At 41.5% G+C, this 12,223-nt stretch overlaps 1 pseudogene; it reads right to left on the bottom strand.

Annotated features, from left to right (window-relative positions):
* Window positions 1–4,907: 4,907 nt before the first annotated feature.
* LOC136638451 (5S ribosomal RNA) lies at window positions 4,908–5,024 on the bottom strand (annotated as a pseudogene).
* Window positions 5,025–12,223: the final 7,199 nt, after the last annotated feature.

Here is a 12,223-nt window from a genome sequence, read left to right as displayed (position 1 = left end):
CTTGGTTGAACCAAAATATTTTGTTTAAAGCAAATTTTGTTCCATTGAGATTAAATGGGGAGAAACTGGTGTAACCAGACCAGATGTGAAGTGGTAGTTCCTTTTCAAAAAGTTCTCTGTCCAAGAGGACAACAGTGGAACCTCCCTTGGAAGGAGTGGGGTCTAACCCACCAACCCCCATGTTCAGCCCTAACCCCCCCAGCTGCTAGTGCAACAGAGAGGAAAACTCTCTGTAATTCTGTATGCATGGGAGTAAACCCCATTGAGCTGAATAGGACTTCTGATTTGAGTGTATAGGATTATGCTTTGAAGACACAAACATTGTCTGGGAATACAACACAGGTCTGTTCTGCTGCACCATAGCCCTGATTGACTCCTCCTTTCTTAAAAAAAAAGATGGAAATGGGCCCTTTGATTTAGTTTGCAGATCTAGGCGTGAAAGAATAAAACAGCATTATATATTGAAATTTTGATTCATGAACCCTAGTTCAAAAACTTATGGCCACTAAAGGCAATTCTAACATCATCATCATAACTATGTACATTATATGCCACTTTTCAACAAAAAAGTTCATGAAGTGGCTTACACAGCCAAAGAAATTAGAATGCAATTCCCTATCCCCAAAGGACTCTCTAACTTAAAAAACATCACTAGAGAGAGGGCAACAGCCAGCCACTGGAAAATGTGCTGTTCTGCCATGAACAGGGAAGTGGCTCTTCTCCTGTTAAGTGTCAGAGAACCAAAATGCCTCTTTACTATTTCGTGTAGAAGAGACTTGAAATCTGAAAGCTACTTCCTCCAGTTACTTACTGAAAACTACTTACTCCTGATGCTTGGAGAATTTCCATATCAGCTGGCGTGAGGTTTGCATCATGTTCCTGCATGGACAACCTAGCATGGTCTTTTTCATACAGTCAGGTTGATCCCTGGCTACAGGGATCAAGTTGATCCCTTCATGAAGTCATGGAGTGAGGTGCTCCAGGCCCTGAGAACAGAGAGGTCCCTCCCCTTGCAGAGCTCTCACTGTGTGTTTAGATGAGATAAGGAATGACTAGGTGGGTAGAAGAGATCCCTGTCTGCTAACAAAGAGATGACAAGGGTGAACCAGCCAAAGATTTTAATGAACTGAATCAGTGATGGACCAGAAAGAGCAACACACAGGTGGGGTTGCCAACAGTCACTTCCCAGAAGAGCTGTTGTACAACTGCAAGTTTTTCAACAGACAGCCAGGTGATAGGTAGCTGAGAGGTCTGGCTGCATCAGTTGGTTCACTGTCTGCCATGGAGACTGCAAAGCTACAGGAGCCTGACTAGAAGGAGTAGGTTAGCAAACTCACTGAGCAGCAGCTGGGCTTGCACTGATAGCTGTAGGCAGGCAGGCAAGCTGTAGGCTTTCCTTGGATCTGCACAATGTCCCTGACTGTGGGACAGTTTCCTGTGGGGATCAAGGTGAAAACACAGAGTGAGTAACAGGAAATTGAAAACAGCATCAGTCACCCCTGTACATTAGATTGAGGTGCATACAGGGGGGCCTCATATCTGTGGATGTTATATACATTCGTTCAAGTATCCGTGGATACTTCCATCTGCGGCCTCTGTTGGGCTCAGACTGAGCCTTAAGGTTGAAAAAACTCAACTTTCTCCATGAAATCAGAAGTTGCATTTTTAATACCTTATATGGCTTTGGGAGGCCCGGGGAAGCCCTCTTGCATTAAAAAGTCACTTCCAGTTTCATGGAGAAACCGGAAGTTGTGTTTTAAAACCTTAAGATTCCGTCTGAGCCTGGCAGAGGCCAGATAGACATTCAGAGGTTCTGCTGGGCTCAAAAGACCTTCTGGAAGGGATGTGCATGGGGGGCCCTGCAGACCCAATCCATGGAAAGGTGAATTCACAGATATGGGATCCACGGATGCAGGTGAGGCATTTTTCCAACATTGTGCCAACATCTGTTGTGCATCCATCAGCAGGCAGGCTTCTACACTGTCATTGGCATATCTTGAGGGCAGGACAGGGCCTTTAATGTCCTGTTCTCCCTGAGCTTCAGAAATTCTCCTCCCTCCAAAGTGCTTCCCTAGGCAGCCATCCATAATTCCTTAATGGCAAGCAGCCCTGCCTAGAGAGCAGCACTATGCCAAGAGAGGTGTACTACAGATAAGCATGCTCTCATAGAAACAAACACCAGCTGTCTTTTTCACAATCCACCATAGTAAACCTTCTATTATCACCCACTCTAGCAAGAATATTATTATCCTCCTACAGTTTAAAGATATGATTGTTTTTCCAGTTTTGATAGATTGTGTGTGTGGGGGGGGGGTACATGCATGTGTGTGCTAGAAAGGGGGGATGCACTCCATGCATTCCCCAGGATACGTGCAGCTTTGAAAGTTAAATGCCTAGTGATTTTATAAAATGAAAATTACAGGTATTACTCATTTTGCAACCACCCAATAGATCAAATTAATACTTAAGCAGCGACGTATTTATCAATTAGCATTATATTTTTCTCTCCCTGTCTGACTCTCTGTATTGTTGTAACTCCATCAAATAGTCATTTGCTCTTTTATGGGAATAATCCTTTCAAATGCTCCACTTTCATCTGGATCCCTGTACGTTATTTGTTGTTCTGCTAAATCCTTATTACTGAGACCTAGGAGTTCCACAGGCCTGATGAATAATTAGAAATGTTTTATCCCTGAGCTTCAAAAGAGTGCCAGAAATAATTATAAGCAAACATGTTCTGTAGCATTCCATATCAATTCAATCCCTGCTTTATGTTGTTTGTACTGTAGATAGCGAGGGAACGAACAAGATCTTGGTTACAGCTCCGTCAGCAGAAAAGAGACCCACGTTCAGTTGCGCTCACTTTTGTCTTCTGCCTTGACTCCACTTTTCTGGCAAGCTAGGAGTGTTCGGTTCACTTCTCACCAATTGTCGCTCAAGCCTGTAATCTCACAAGGGCACTGTTCATTATTGATGCATCAACATGAACTCTGTAGTCCTATTGGCAACCTGTACAGTACTTGTTCCTCTCACTTTCTCTCCCCCCCATGTTTCTTTCTTTCTAGTCCATAAATGGGGCTTTGCTGTATTCATTAGCAGTGAATATAAATAAGAGAGAATATAGACATTACAGATCCCTGTGATTTTTTCTCTCTCTTCTCACCGGATGTTTACAAGGCTTGCCATAATAATAATAATAATACAGGTATTTCTATACCGCCTTTCTTGGTCCTCAAATTTCTCCTTAGACTTTATTCAAGGCGGTTTACATAGGCAGGCAAATTAAATCCCCGTAGGGATTTTTACAATTTGAAAGAAGGTTTCTATCTTACAAGAACCACAACATTCAGATTTTACTTTCTTGATCTGGTTTCACATTCTGGCCTCCATCCTCCCACACTCAGAGCAGATGGAATAGCTTGGCTCAGCTTGTCAGCTGCTTCAAGGTCGCAAGGTGCCAGTGGCCTCGAACTGGCAACCTGTGGATGTTATCTTCAGGCAAATGGAGGCTCGACCCTCTAGAACAGACCTCCTGCCATGAGTAGGAGTTGTACTTTGTCTCCTAATTTCTGCATCAGGAACCCCTGTCATGGCCAAGACTGGGGTTGAAATTTTCTTCAAAACCATATTCTGCAAAGGATTTTGGATCCACCCAAGGCAGTTCACCCCTCCTCTCCTCAAATGGTCAAAGATCCAAAATATTGTCGTATTCATGTATCTTTTCTGCTCTCAATGGACTCTGTTCCCTGTGGTCGTGCTTCCTTGCAGAACATTTTTTGTTCTGCTACCTCTTCAACCCTTCCATAAAGTGTTGAACTTAACCCTTCAGTGCTTGCACCTAACTTCAAGAAAGATTAAATGCATTTGCCTATCATTATTCTTTTTACCCCTTGCTTCTCCCATCTATGTTTTCTCTGTGGTTTGTTATCCTTGCCTCTACGTTCCCTTCTGTCCTTCATTGTCTTATCCACTGCCCGCACTCAAAATGTGGTATCGGATATGTGAGCATAGCAGCCCACAGCAGGCCTCTTATAATAACTTAATCACAACTCAATGGGAAAACATAATGTATAGCACTTTGATTGTGGAAATATTTAACCAAAACAAAAAAGACCCTTATTTCTTTGTTTGTTTATATACTTCCTATCCTATGTTTAAAGCAGTGAATAATCACAGCTCACCAATGACAGTCCTAGCCACTGTGACACCCAGGTCCACACCTCCAAGAGTGCTGCCCCACACTTGGAGGGGCTGCACCCCCATGCCTGCAACCTCACCACCGAGGCATTCTAAGGGCTGGAGAGGCCAACCAAAAATGGGAAATGATGTTTATAGCTCCTTTGGAGACCTTAGAAGGCCTTCTGGGGGCTGAAGAGACTGCAAGCAGCCTCTCCAGCCCTCAGAACAGCTCCTTGAAACATGTGTTCCCCTGGACCCCCCAGGTACGCCACTGCAGCTCACCAACAGATTGTGAGCCCAATCCTATGCATATCTAATGGGAAGTAAATCCCATTATAGTCAATGGAGCTTACTCCCAGGTAAGTGTGGATAGGATTGCAACCTTTGTCTCATTTTTAGTTTGTTTGGCCTAGGACAATTCAGACCCCTGAATAAGTCGTACAGGCCCAACCATGCACACAGGTTACTGCTGCAAAATTGAAACTGATCCCTAGTTCACTCACATGGCTCTTTCCATCCTGATGCCTTCCAGCCTCACCTCTCACACAACATTTAGATAGTAGAAATCACTGGAGCAGGGACCTGCTATTTTGCTTATGTGACTCTGCAAAAGACTCTATACAATGATGGTTCTTATCATCATCATCTACATGATGCACTTTTTCCTTCATATTGGATTATTATTTTTGGTTGGTTGGCAACCTTCAGTCTCGAAAGACTATGGTATAAGCCTACAGCACCCAGTATTCCCTGGCGGTCTCCCATCCAAGTACTAACTAGGCCTGACCCTGCTTAGCTTCCAAGATCAGATGAGATCGGGCATGTGCAGGGTAACAGTTGCTGCCTTATTTTTAAGAATATTTATATACTGCTTTTCAACAGAAGTAGTTCTCAAAGGGTTTACGTAGTAAAAGAAATCAATAAATGGTTCCCTGTCCCCAAAGGGATCACAAACTAAAAGAAAAATACAGAAGAGACACCAGCAATAGCCACTGGAAAAGATGCTATGATGAGGTGAAAAGGAACAGTTGCTCTCCCCCTGCTAAATATAAGAGCACACCACTTTGAAAGGTGCTTCTTTGCCCAGTTTGCAAGGGTACTAACTAATTATGTACAAAAAATGCCTGGACAATAATGCTCTTTGAAAGAACAAATGCACAGTGATCAATGGCCACTCACTTTAAGAAAAAATCACTAATATGCAAGTGTTAAAAACTCCAGATTCTTTTTGTCACTGCTTAACTACCGCACGGACATTGTAAATAACCTGCGTATTTGAGTTTTATCTTGTCCACTTTACGTTCCTCTGCTTATGTACAGGAAATGGACTGTATTTAATATTGATGGCTCTGCATGTGTCATTTAATCGTCCCTATTGATTGGATTTCATCAGAGTGTTGGGTTTGGACAGAAGCTTTGATTATACTGTAAGGAATCTTTGCAGTTTTCTGTTACTCAACACCATATCAATGCACCTTGCAGTGTGATATCACTTTCACAATCAATACCTGGAAAGAAAATAAAAGAGGCCTCCAGGAAAAGAGAAAGAAAATCTGCCTGTGAGTCCCTTTTTGTCCATATATTAAACCTCTCCAATTGAAAAAAGGGGTTACTGCATGTTTTAATATGAGATCAAAAACATGACGGTGGGTGAGGGGAGTCAGAGAAGGGTCTCCATGGACTGCTTGTGTGATTTGACATCATTTGTATTTAGAAGAGTCAGACTACATATTTCAACCCTACTTGGCATTTAGAAGCAAATTATTTAAAGCAACAGTCTCATGTTTCACTTAGATTTTCTTTCATTTGTACTGATCAAGAATGTGCATAGAAACTGGGGTTTTCAGACTGTAGGGTGGGCCCTCCTGAGGAGGTGACCAGACACCTGGATGCAGGGCATGAAGTTCCTTGGTGGGAAAGGATCTGATAGCACTCTGAGCCAGGGAGATTTTCATCCCAGCTGCAGAGGTTTAATTTATAGCCACCCAAACTGCTATTTCTAAGCACTGGAGCTACAGAGAAGAACAAAACATGCTGAAGCTTTTGCCGTTCATTTTAGGGATGTGTAAAAAAAAAAAATCAAAATCATTTCACTTCATTGCTTGATTTGGTGGCCTGATTTGTTTCATGGCTCAGTTCCACAATCTGCTTTCTTTCACACTCGATTTTGATGGTTGCTTCCTTTAGTTTTGATCTCTTTCTTAAATAGTTTCCCATTGATATCAATAGGCAAAATTCAATTCACTTTAACTTTTTTGGCTTCTTCCCAGAATTGGATGAAATTTACAGGGATGGGATACCTCTATAAGGGGACAAGGCCAGCTAAATTTCATTCAAATCAATACAGGGATTTTCATTCTTGTTGCAATTGACTTTTTATAATTTTAAAAGATTTCTACTGGGCCTACCACATGTTTTTCTGACCAATTTTCATTAGATAGTGCAGAGATGCCCCTAAGGAAAATCTTTCCTAAATTTCAAAAAGATAGGTGCAGGAGTTATCCATTTGTTTTTTTAAAAAAACTGCATTAGAAGATTGAGCTTTTAGTTATTTTGTGTCCAGTTTATAAAGTTATTCATTTAAAAGTCACACAAAAGTCAGAGCTGACCACAGGAAAGTTTTCTGAAAATAGATGCAAAAATTCCCAAGGAAATGTTATACTTCTGTGTACTGTAATTTAAGCACTGAGTCAAAGCAAAATTAATATAGGTATAGAGAATGATTTGGGGTGGTCTGGGTAAACAAGCTCCTGGAGAAAAAAAGGAGTCCTGGGTCCTGGGAACAGATTAAATTCATTTTTGCCCGGCCCACAGGTGCACATATTTGATCCCTGTTGCATATATGCAACATTGGGCAGAAATCTTTTAACTGTCAGCGTTCACTGCAAATAACATTTTAAGACAAGAGTCAGAGTAATGCATGTGGAAGCCACAATGTTTTGTGACTGAAGGTAAAACCAAAACAAAGGTTGTACTGCAAAGTAAACCATGCATATCTGCACAACCTTCACAATTAGCCTTTCGCCCTAAAAACACAGGTCCTTGGTCAAATCTTCCGGACAGACCTCTATTTATATCCAGGCTAGAGCAATAAATGACTGCAAGTCGTGGACTGGATCGGGACCTACGCCTACCTGCTCATTAGTATTTGGCTTCCACTGCCCAACACATGCGCCAATTAGTGCAAATTGTGATGTCAGCTCCTGCAGACAGCTCTCCTCCAGGAGCTGGATGTAGTCCACTAACTCATTTGACACAGGCAACCCAATCGCTACCAGATGGTAACAATGTTCCGTAATCGCCAGCCTGAGCCAGATCCAGGCTGGTGACCTGCAGGTGAAAGGCTTTGAGTCCCGCTAATAACACTCTGAGCCATCGCCATCTACGATAAATGATTAAAAGGCTATGAAATTCACTCTGTAGTCTTGGATGAGATTCCACACCGTGTTGATCTTGTGAGTCATTTGGTGACCTAGTTACGATTACCACAATTCCAATATAGCCTGGATTTTGTTGATTTTGCTCCTCATTCAAAAATGCATCATATTTTTTATTTAACCTTCTCTGTCCACCCTCCTCACCTCTTCAAAATATGCTCTTTTTGGGTTTGTTTTGCTCTTTTTCTTCTCTGCGGGTGAGCTGCTTTCTTTTATCTCGCGGCTCAAAATAACAAATGTCAAAGCTTGGAAACTGGTAATTTGGCCATTTTAGACAATCGCCTCATAACCATGTTTTAGTACACCTTTGAAGCAGTCGAAGTTCAAAGGCTTTGGTAAGAAGACTATTGCTTTGCCTGTTGCTCTAAGTCATTTGAAGTAATTGATCTTGTCTGATGTACGTTTTGAACTGAGGAAGTCGTGCTTTATTACCACAATCAGATACAGGTTTTTAACTGAGGAAGTGGAGTTTTCCTCACAGATGTAGATGTCTGCTTGATAAGGCAGAAAACAGACAGATGTGCCTCTATGCACCAGGGATAAGGTGTGGAGAAGGAACAAATACAACTCTTGAGACAATTCCAAGAGGCAACGTTGAAGTGTTCTTGGAAGAGTTCCCGGTCAGGAATATTTTCACAAACAAGCAAACTTGTGTCTAACAGAAAGACACATAAAAGTACTTCAAATTTATACTCTCCCCCTCCCCGTGTGTGTATTTTCTTCCTTTCCACCAGCCAGTATGCTTCAAACCAAGAGCTATTAGAAGAAATTAAACAACCTCAATATATTTGAAATGACTAGAACCATTTTTTTTTTTACTATATTCCACTTATCTGTGTAGACATTTATCCTTTACTTCTCCATTAAAAGCACCTGCTAAACTGGATTTGAGGTCATGTAAATTATTTTCAGTATTATTAACCTCAGGATTTTTTTAATGAAACATAATTTTAATCATGATCCAGTTCACTTTATTGTGTCTTACTGTTTCAATTGTTTTTATAGTTTTAATTTTTCGTACATTAATGTTTTAGTATCATTTTATTCGCTATTGCATTGATGTTTTATTTTGTAAGCCATCTTGATGGCCCTTAAGTGGGGTGAAAAAGCAGGTAAATAAATGGTGTGTTATGCTCACCACTTACATGGCTCCACGTGGCAATTGACTTCTCCTGGTGAGACATTCACATGAAAAGGCTCAAGACAAGAAGGGAAAGCAAAACCTTGTCTTTTTGCAGTTGTGTATCTTAGAATCCATAGAGCGATCTCCTGCATATGAGCAATACCTTGTGATCTTGTGGCTAGCTATTATATGGAGAACTTTAAAGCAGCCTTTCAGTCCAAATCTATGTGTGTCTGCTCAGAAGTAGGTTCCATTATGTTCCTTGTAGCTTACTTCCAGGAAAGTGTGTGTTGGATTGCAGCCTTCAAATGGTGGCCCTCAGGTAGCTAATCTGATCATACTTATTAGGAAATGGGCAAGTTGAACCTTAAACCCTTTACCATAAGATGCCACAGACTCAGGCTGAGCTCTGAAATAACCAAAGCATGTGCTTTGCCAAAGATATGGCCCATCATATGGGGTATCTTACTAGAACCTGGGAAATTTGTTGAGCACATATGAAACCTGAATTAAATTCCTGTGCAGAACTGTCAGACACAAAGAAATCTAAACTTCTATGATTTATTTTATACTTATTTTACTTGTATGATTTTATTTCAAGGTGATGATAGAAAGGAGACACCTGATCCTTTCATTTCCAAGAGTTCAGTGTAAAAGTCTCCTATAATATTATATGGAGCAATGTAAGCAAACAAAAATTCTAAATGTGTCATTCTTCATTCCACATGGCAAGATGCACATTCTTCTCCTACACCTTTTTTGTTTGTTTGTTTTTTTGGTGCATGCACAAACTGTCTTGGATTGGCCAACAGGGATTTGTTTATCCATCAGAATCAAGTAGCTACATGCAAAATTTCCTCAGTCTACAAGGAAAACACACAGTCATTTTTATGGAAAGCAATATGCTTGGAGAATGTGTGATCATGCAGCTTCTGAAGGCAGAGACTGAAACTTTGGTCTGCATTCAAGAAACTTATTGGGAGCTTTGTTTTAGTGTGAATATCCTTCTATCTTGCACCAAAGTCTGTGTTGTGTTCCCCCATACTGACTTGCAAGATGAACACAGGGATTCTCCTATTTTTAATAAAATATTTTCCATTTGAAATTAATTTTTAATCATGTATTGAAATTGTTTTGCTTGAAAGGAAATGACTGTTTTGTGCTGAGATAAGGAAACATCCGATGCAAGGATATTTTATTTGAATATAGGGTGAGAGAATGATCTCTCGTGCAATGGAAACGTCATGCAATGGAAACTAGTCATCTGCCAGTAGTTGATATTTTAAAACTTGCTACATAATTTATCACAATCACCTTTCCTGGAAATTGAAGAATAGTGCATCCAGTTGGCCTAGATCTCCATCTGGATTTCATGACATTTAACAAATTCGTATTGTTCTAACAATTCAAAACAACTAAGGGTGCAAACCCAGGGATGCCCTGAGCCGGCGTAGACTTGCACCAGCCCAAGAGTGACATTTGCGCCTCCTCTGGAGTTGGCTGGACCAGCGCAGGGACTTGTGCCAGCCCACAGAGGCTGAATTCAGCCTTCATGCTGACTTCACGAGGGAGCCTTGTGTCGGCCGAGCTCAGCTGACGCAAAGCTCTGGGGAGGGTGGGGAGGAGGCAGGAGGGAGGCATTCCAGGACAGGCAGAGAGCAGTCCCGGGGCGGGCAGGTGGACAGCGGGAGGTGGGACTGGGACCTGGCAGATATGCCACCGTTCTTGAGCAGTGTGCTCCGCTGCAAGCCGTTCCACTCTCCTCGAACTTATGCCACTTCCAGAGGTGGTGCAAGTCCAAGGAGACCCATTGGGGCTGCAGTGGCTTACCTGGGGGTAAGGGAAAGAGTTTCCCCTTACCTCCAGCAGAGCCACTTTGGGCCCTATCTTGAGTGGATACAGCGCAGGCCTCCTGGCCTGTCTGTTCCAGCACAAGATAGGATTGCGCTGTAAGTAGAACTGAACAAACTGAAAATGGACAAGATGACCAAAATATGTTGCATTTAGGTGGTCCTATTGCTTAGCTAGATTGCATTGTATTTAAACTACCATATTGACTGTTTAAACAGTTTTTTTTAATTAATCAAGTTTTAAGATTCTTGAATAAAACCCAAAAGATTCTTTAATTAGTATGAAAGCTTAAAAAGATGGTAAAGACATATCAAGTTCTGATCAACGTTATAGATTTCAAAGGAAAATCCAATCATTTATGTATAATTATGAGTGGGTACAAACTATACGGAACCTATCTACTGATAAACAATATCCATTATAGTTACAGGGTAATACATGTACCACAGCAATTGCAAATGGTCCTTATGTGTACGGTAGGCAGGTTAAAATGCACATAATCAGTGATTAGAAAAGAGTGGACTTCAATATAAAGAGAGAAGTGCAAACTGGGAAGTGATACATGCAAGCACACAACATGCATGTGTGCTGTACACAGATATCCATACCTCAGTACACATTTTTGCATGGAATGTTTGTTTTCAGGTAACCAAAATGTTTGAACAAATGTATTGGGTTTACTTCACAAGGCCACAGCTTTTAACTCAAAGGACCGGTTCCATACTATCATATTTAGTACAGAATGTTTTGCAGACAACACAACACTGATCCTTCAGAACAAGGGATCCAAAGAACCTCATGCCCAGGCAGAAAGGACTTAAGCTCAAGCTGAGAGGAGGGGGTGCCAATTTCCAGCCCGTTTTCAACTTTTTGTGCCATGTTAAACCCTACTAGGATTGCCTGAGGAGCAGCTTGGGAAGGCTGTGGTTGCTGTGGGAAGGGGTAGCACACATGTTTTATTGCATACTACCCACAAATCCTAAAGCTATTTGTGTAAGGTTGAAAAAGTAGCATTGATAAGGCCTAGAGTTAGGCCACCATGCAAGTACTTCAACCTTCTAGCAAGTGGAGGACCAAGAGGGATCACAGACTGAGGTTATGAAGTTGTATGTATACTGCAACAATTTCCTTCCCGGCAATTTATTAGAGATGACTTGAGAAGTTTTAGGGACCAACCCTATCCAACGTCCCTGCACCAATCCAACCGCAATGCAGCCCTGAATTAAGGGCACAAACATTCCCTTACCTTGAGGAGGCCTCTGTGATTGTCCCCACCACCACACAATGCAGCACACACTCCGTTGGCATGGCTGCACCAGTGCTGGAAAGTTGTATAGAATTGGGCCTGAAGTCTATTGAAATCATGATCTGACTACAGGCACTAAGATGGAAAAGCAGTTTCTGAGCTGTACCATAAATGCAGGTAGGTAGTGCACTAATTAAATAGAATAATGCTCCATATAGAAAACAAACAAAAAATCCTTGCACATAGAAAACTAATATGTCAAGAAAAGGCTGGATTAGGCCTCTTCTCAATGACACCTAGCTTTCTAAGTGAAGGGATATTATTTTGCTGTATGAAGAGGCATTCAGTCATGTGAATATCCACTTGCAGTCTTAAATGACACAGCCA

This window comes from Tiliqua scincoides, chromosome 1, assembly GCF_035046505.1.
Source record: "Tiliqua scincoides isolate rTilSci1 chromosome 1, rTilSci1.hap2, whole genome shotgun sequence".
Taxonomy (NCBI): Eukaryota; Metazoa; Chordata; class Lepidosauria; order Squamata; family Scincidae; genus Tiliqua; species Tiliqua scincoides.
This window is presented reverse-complemented; position numbering and strand designations above follow the sequence as displayed.